This window comes from Chaetura pelagica, unplaced genomic scaffold (genome assembly GCF_000747805.2).
Source record: "Chaetura pelagica isolate M959 unplaced genomic scaffold, ChaPel_1.0 scaffold48, whole genome shotgun sequence".
Taxonomy (NCBI): Eukaryota; Metazoa; Chordata; class Aves; order Apodiformes; family Apodidae; genus Chaetura; species Chaetura pelagica.
In genome coordinates this window covers 3,110,529-3,118,107 of record NW_009954241.1, presented here as the reverse complement: position 1 = coordinate 3,118,107, position 7,579 = coordinate 3,110,529, and the positions used below count along the sequence as shown (strand labels likewise).

General features: G+C 37.0%; 1 long non-coding RNA gene across 1 annotated transcript; it reads right to left on the bottom strand.

The window, feature by feature from the left end:
- Positions 1-505: 505 nt before the first annotated feature.
- On the bottom strand, positions 506-6,741 carry LOC104394167. The gene is made up of 2 exons (XR_719876.1): positions 6,621-6,741; positions 506-995 (listed from the first exon to the last, which is right to left on the bottom strand). It is a non-coding gene; the product is annotated as an uncharacterized LOC104394167 (long non-coding RNA).
- Between the last annotated feature and the right edge of the window lie 838 nt (positions 6,742-7,579).

The window sequence follows — 7,579 nt, the reverse complement described above, 5'->3', positions numbered from 1 at the left end:
CCCAGGATGGAAAACCACAGACTAACAAGCCAGACACAGGTAGAACTTCAGGTAAAACCATATAAATCCAACACAGTCATTAAAAAAATCTTGTGATTTAACTAATTCAAAACACAAGAAAATATGGCTGTTCTGTAAGTCAGACAGAGCCTTTGCTAAATTTTTACCCAGGAATATTTTAAAGCCATCTCAAATCATAATTACCATGGTTTGTTTTTTCAATTAAATGTATACTATATTCTGTTTAGAGATGGACTTTCACCAAACACTCAATCTGCTTATTTGTTACAGGCCAGATACACATCTACAAGCCATTTGTGCCTTTTTAAGAGAGCCACCTAAAAGCACCAGTCTGAAGACATCCCAGCAGATTTAAATTCAAAAGCCAGGTTCTTTTAGGCCCATATGTATGGGGTTTTGTTACATACCATTGTATTTTAGTTACATACCACCAGCATATCACTAAAAATCAGACAACCTCAGAATTCAAACCCAAATGCACGGGTAGCAAAAAAACAACTTTTATTTAAGAAAGTCAAACCAAACACTTGGATATGAACACATCCCAGAAGTTTTGAATTCCAGATCCAGGTCAGCTTAGGCCCATCTCTTCTACTGCATTTATGGATTATTCATGGATTCACAGCACTGAAGTTAAGCGTACTTGGGAGGGTTCAAGGGCCTGCTTACCATGTTGACCATGTTGTAGCAAGGGAACTAGATCCAGCAGTGTCACCAGTGTCACGTAAAGTCCTTGATAGTCCAAAGATGGGTAGTCTGATAACTGAGCATCACGACTTTGCTGGCCACGTTCAGATGGAGCATCTCGCAGGACGCTGTAAAGGAGGGAGCGAGTAACAGTAGGGTTGATGGAACTGACCTGTGGTCTTAGAGATGGGGTGAGTGGGAATGGCACAGGAAAAAGACACATGGTCATGGGCACTGTCAAATTGGAGGCATCTTGATTCTCCTTCTTCCCTGTGCGGGACAAAATGCTGTTGGGGGGACAAAGAAAAAAAAGAGACAACAAAGACACAAAGAACAGCACATTACATTGAAATGACACTATAAAACAAATAATAAAACACCAGATACATCCCACATAAGATGCAATTGCTACCAAAACTAGTGTGTCTACAAATCTATCAACCATTCACTTTCATGCTTCAAGATTAAGAGAATTAAAAATTGACATCTAGGAAAAATTCATTGCATCTCATGTGTTATCTGGTTCATAAGGAGCAAAAATATAAAAATGCATGTTTCAGTGCCCTACCCATGTTTCACAGTTGAGAAAAATTCGGAAAATTCAAAGTGTTTGCTATGGAACAATAGCTGTGTCAAAACAGGCTGGTATTTTGCTCTGAGATTTTAAGAGATTCCGTTTATCCCCCCCTATAATCTTTTGAACCAACTGACTGAAAACATGCAAAATATAGGTGTGGCACTTGCAGAAACATGTTTTAGCAAAGAATAAACATGTGTGTTTGTTAAGATAGTCTTAAAAATCACATGTTTATTGCATTAAAATAATGTCTGTATGTGTATTATGATACTGTTTCATGACCACTCACTCAGTATCATTTGAGATAATGAAGTTTAAACAGGCACATGGATTTAGAAATAATATAATATTTCTAAAATGTTAACTAAACTACATTTGGAAAAGTTATAAAATAATATATAGTAGATGGTCTTTAGCATATGTTTGTGAGCTAATGATAATGGCTGTTTATGTGTGTTTTTAATTTTGCCCATGTTTAGGGAGGAGACATTTTACTTTATGAATACAAACACTCCTTGGGTAAATAGTTACCCTCAAAAATCTAAGGGCTAAGCAAGCAAGACCGATTATGTAACTGCAGATCAGACAGTATGTTACCATACATTCCTTTTTTTTTTCCTGCTGTTACTTACGTTATTATTCAACAAAACTCACTATAAACTAAAGGAGACATAATTTCAAAAAATAAAAAGGATTTAGTGGGAATCAAAATAGAGACTGTACGTCAACCAGCTTGTTATGTCGTTTTAAGAATGTTGCAAACATGGTTGTAAATATGTTAAGCTTTTTTTTTAATAAAAAACACCACTATTTTTAATAGAAGCAAACTGTCACTTAAACAGTGTTATATTTTAGTTAACAGGCAATTATAGGGTTAGTTCAAAATCTTCATGTGTGCCTATAAAATATAATACACCTTTTAAATATATTAAACCCCACACAATGCCCTTTTTTAAAAAAAGTACATTTTGCACCTCTCAGTGGTTGGGATTTCCAAATGCAGTCACTGTTGGTTTAACTCTGTTCCCAAAGTCAGTGTTAAAACTTACAAAAGACAAGCCAGTGACATTAAAATTGTCACTGACTAACGAAGACCAGAGTTATGTCAAGAGGGAACGCTTCTGGAAACCTCTGTCCTCTTCAACAGTACAGAAATCCCTTTGTATTATCACCTTAGAACAGATATCTTACCTCACAAGTCAATTCAACAATTTACATAATTAAGCTAAACTCTTGCTAAAGTGCTTGTAAAACACAGCTAAATCAAGGCACTTGTATCTCATAAGAGAAGGTGTCATTCATTTGCCACAAAACACTTTTACAAGTAAGTTCTATGCCAAGTGGCTACTATGACATCACACTTGCAGTCAGAGATGACAGACACAGTCTGTTTTAAGAAACTACATATTTTGTGGTTTTTTCCTTTTTTTATTGTGCCTTACATATCTGGCAGATTGTTTTGATTTCTGTTACCCAATGTCCAGTAAAAGAAAAGTGGTGAATATCATAACCGCATTTCTGAAATTGTACCAGAAAATCACCTAAGATTTAGTATGACTTTAAAAACAAATTATCAGAGTGCTGATTCCTTTTCATTTGTTTGATGTTCATTTGCCGTACTTTGCAGCTCATGTTTAGAGATATGAAGGTGCTAAATTATATTCCTTCCCTGTCTACCAATGGGTTATACTCATCCTTTCACTTGCCAACATAGCACTTCAAGCACACTTTTTCCCAGAAAGGATAGTATTGTATTAATTAATCCTTGCTTTGCCAAGTGTATGGCAGCAACCGAGAGCTTACACTACAGGCTTCCCTTTCTTTTAACATGGAGCAAAGGTTCATCTATGGATTAGAGGCCAAAGTATACTGCCTTGTATCTTGATCAGGGCATCCTTCTGTTCACTTCAGGAATAGCATTGAGATTGTATCTAAAATCCAGCTGCAACCATGCCAAATTTAGATAAAACAAAAAAACTTTCAGACCCAGCCTTCTGCCTGTCCCATACGTTTTAAAAGCAACAAACAGAAGAACAAAACCTGAAAATCTAGGAAGTCCCCTAAGATCAAGATACAATGCTTACAGTTTGCTCCTGTTCCTATTCAAACTAAGTATTGAAATCTTGGGAGTGTCTGCAAGCCATAACTCCACACTGAACTTGCTCTGTGATGAGTGACAAAGCTACTAGGTCTTTTTTAAAAAATCTGTACATCTTTACTGCATATCTATCCCAAAAGTACTGCCTTCCAGGAAAGTTCTCCTAAAATGGCTACAAGGCAATTGCACCTTGCCAAGGCAGCAAAACAAGTTTGACCTTTAGTTAGCTACTGGGCATTTATAACTAACTTATGTAACACATTTTACTTAGAAATCCATATGGAGAATTTTCTCCAAGAAACTGTGAAAGAATGAGCTGTCCTGCAAGATCTTTATTAAGTTGTAGATCATTCCTCAAATGAGGGAGAAAATACTGAAAATGAGCAGGGCATGAAACAAATTCATGCTGTAATGTAAAGAAATGCTTTTGCCCAAAGAGAAAATTAAGGAAGAACTAAAAGAATCAATGTGCTATGCATTGCTTATGGTGATTTTATGTGATGTTTGCTCATAGAAAAAAGGAATTTAATTTTTTCAGCCATTCCACAGCTGTTCCCCCCACCCTTGAGCTTGTGATTTATGGAGGCTATGAACAGAGCATAGGGGCAAATTACTCCTTTGTGCAATCCAATTCTGCTAGCAGAATGACACCAGATACAAATGTGATCCAAATCTAATCACTGTTCCTCCATTATTCCCTTGACTATATACGTTCATCAATAAATCTTTATCTAAAAAATTCAGCTGCAAAGATACAGATCAAACAGGAAAATATTTTTAAGTTATTCTAAACCAGTAGATGATCACAAGAAAACAATTCTGAAGACCAGATCCAAAATCTCCAGAGAATGATGGGCATTTTTGCTGCTGTTTGATCAGTATTCTTTTATCAGACTAGATTCGTTGCATATGCTCTGTCTCAAGCTAGAAAGATTATTCTCCACCATGTACTTCTATCATTAAACCTTGATATTAAACCTTGCACAATGGAGTCTCAGTGTAGGAGGCAGAAAGAAGACTCAGCATGCAAAATATTCAAAGAAATTTCCGAACATGCTCTTCAGAAAGATTCTTAACCAATCTGCTTGGTTTTAGGGTAAATCTTGCAGAGATCTGCACACAGTGGGTGGAAGTTTCCTTCTTTCCATCTGCCACACTAAATACAGGGTGTGTTTTGTTTTGCTTTTTTACCCAGCTTCTTTCTTAGTAGCAGCAAGTGTATAAACTTCTATTGGTTCTACAGTAGCACTCAGGCTTTGACCCACAGTTTAAATTACCCAGTTAAAGGGATTCAGGATGTGGACTTGACCTTGCTGAGTATGAGAACTCAGTTCACTTAAATTTAGATCCAAGTTCTGGCTTCAGTTTCTGGTGCCCTTTTAGTTCTGAGGCTGATGGGATCCCAGAGCATGAAGGACAAAGCCATTTGTGCAGACCTGCATATGAAGTCTGGGTATCACTTCTGCCCCATGAGGTTCAGCATTATCAACAAGAGGATTTTGGTTCAGTCCCATTCTGAACATTAAATGAAAAGTAATGGCTCAGTTGTGCAATTGCTGCCCTGATCTCTTATCTGATCTCAGAGCTGGCAAGTATAAAGCCTTTTCAGTAAGCCCAGAAACATCACTGCTCATGGAGTCTGAAGAACTTGTGGCACAGGACACATCAGCTGAACTGCTTAGGTGAAGACAGCAGAGTGGTATAAAGACACTTCCTGTTAGCAGCAGACTCTAAATCCATCCTGTCCCAAAGGACTTCTGCCCAAAAAACACCGGATCTCATTCCAGCACTTGGTAGTTACAGCTAACAGAGAAAATGTGTTTGCTTAAACAGCTTAAAGGCCCACAACATTTAAGCAGAGGCTGTTCTGTCATACATAACCTTATTTAAACATAATTTAAGTGTGTGTCATGAAAATAATGCCTCAAAACAGCCTGATGTGGGAACAGAGGCACATTTAAGAACTATCGTCATGGCTCTTGGAACATTTTTCTAACATTGCTGCAATATGAGATAAAAATTAATTTATTAACCTTAAAAAAAAATAAAAATAAAAGCCTTACTAGTTGTCATAAGTTACTTCAACACTCTAAATATGAGGGAAACAAATTTCACAGTGGTTAAACAATGATCTCAAAGTTTTCTAGCAGGAAAGTCTGCAGTGAACAGGTGTTCCACTGATAATGAATATTCCTATGTATCTTTCCTTCTTATAAACAACGGCAAGAATTTTGATACATTCCATGTGATTTAAACAAATGCTATGATGAACTGCCGTCATTCTTCCAAATTTAAATTCTTGCTTCTCAATTTGTATACATCATAGAGGTACAGGTACATTATGGGCTAACTGTATTTTGTTAATATTTGCTCATTAAATAAAGCAAAGAGCTGTATTTCCAAACTAGCAGCAAGGACAATCTTTCCAGATATAAAACAGGCAGCTAAGCACAGAAATACAGCCTTAACTGTATTTTCCTGGATGTGAAAATTAGTGCAAGCCAAAACCCAGGCAGACAAAATCACCCCTTTACTGTCAAAAGTCATTTTTAAAACAATTTTAAAATCTTAATCTACTAGGTAGCACTGTGGAATGTATATAATTCCTAATTAAGTCTAACAATTTTTCTTTTTTTTTTTTGTCAAGGCAAGAGGTAATATTTCCTATTCAAACTGCATTCTGTAGTCATCCAGCATTTAGCACTAGATATTACTACTGAATATTGGACTAAATCAAAATCCCGAGCCACAAAAATCCTGACCTGTTGTTTCCATGCAAATCCAGATCTGTATACAAACACTGTGTCTACTTGCATTGTTATAAGGGACTGAACCAGAACCCAAACCTGGCAGCCAGCTGACCTATGGCACAGTAAGAACCTAGTTCTGCTCATCTGGCTCATTGCTCCAGGATCCTGAGACACCACGACTCTGTAGGTCAAAAACTCCTTTCCTCACAAGTTCAGCATGTTTGTGCATTCAGCTAAGTCTTAGGGCCAAGCAAATGTGTATCAACCAAGTTTATTTTAGAATCAGCCACTCAATAAGCAGCTCAACTGGGCAAATTGGGCAACAGCCACTGAAGAGACTAATTCACACCATTGCTTTCTTAGATTACGCTCTGACTCTTTCTGGCTGAGCATTGACCCATTAAATCCTGCAACCAATTCCAAGTCAATCAATACCCCCTACAATTATTTAGCTCTTTTTTCTTCAAGAGCATTGGTTAAAACTTACCTCAATAACGTCTGAGAAAAGTATTTCAGAGTATTTGCAATGTCAGTTCCAGAGGGCACAGGGTAAATGTTGTGGAGAACCCGGTTGTGGTATTCTTGAAGATAACGAATTTTGGAAGCAACTACATAAAAGACAAAAAACAGACACAAAACATTTCATTTAGGTTTTTCTGCAGACTTTGACAGAATTACATCTCTTCCTCAATTTTTTAATTTAAGAACTAAACTGTAAAAACCAGAAAAATCTCTACATTCCTTCTATCTTGATTGAAGAAAGTGAGAACACCAGTACAAGAGTGCCAAGGGGAGGCATGGAAGTGAATGCCTGCATCTCTATTAGACCTACTTAGTCCTAGTAAATTAAAATAAAACCACCAATAAACCTAAAAAGAAAAAAAGAAGAAAACAACCAATCTGCACTTCTGTGTCTCCAAGGATGTCAAGATTCACCTATAATGAATGAGTCACTGGATCACAGGAGGTTCGTGTGAGACAGAAAAATAATTCTACTGCCAAAGCTCAGATATAAGCTAAGATTAGGGGAGCTTTAGGCCATAAATTTACTTTATGCAATGAACTGAATATATGAGAAGATCTATGCTGTTTATTTAAGTGTCTTAGGAAATACAATCAAGCAGGTGAGGGGGTTTAAAAATGCAGTAGGAGCTCTACACCAAAACTGTTTGGTTTAGAAATAATAGTGGGTTTATTTTCTAATAAGGATCCTTATTCAGTGTTGGAAAAAAGTGATTAGTTGCCACAGCTGCAATGCTTTACATTGCCTACATGGCACAAGATTGCTCAGCAGTTGTTCACAGCATCACTCTGAAGACACTGAGTCAATGAAAGCAGAGCTGGCTGGGAACTCTTAATCATGTTAGAAGTGCACCAAGACTGTGCAGTTAGGCAGTTAAAAGGGAAGATGCTCTGAGTGTCCTCAACCCTTGGGCATATGGATTA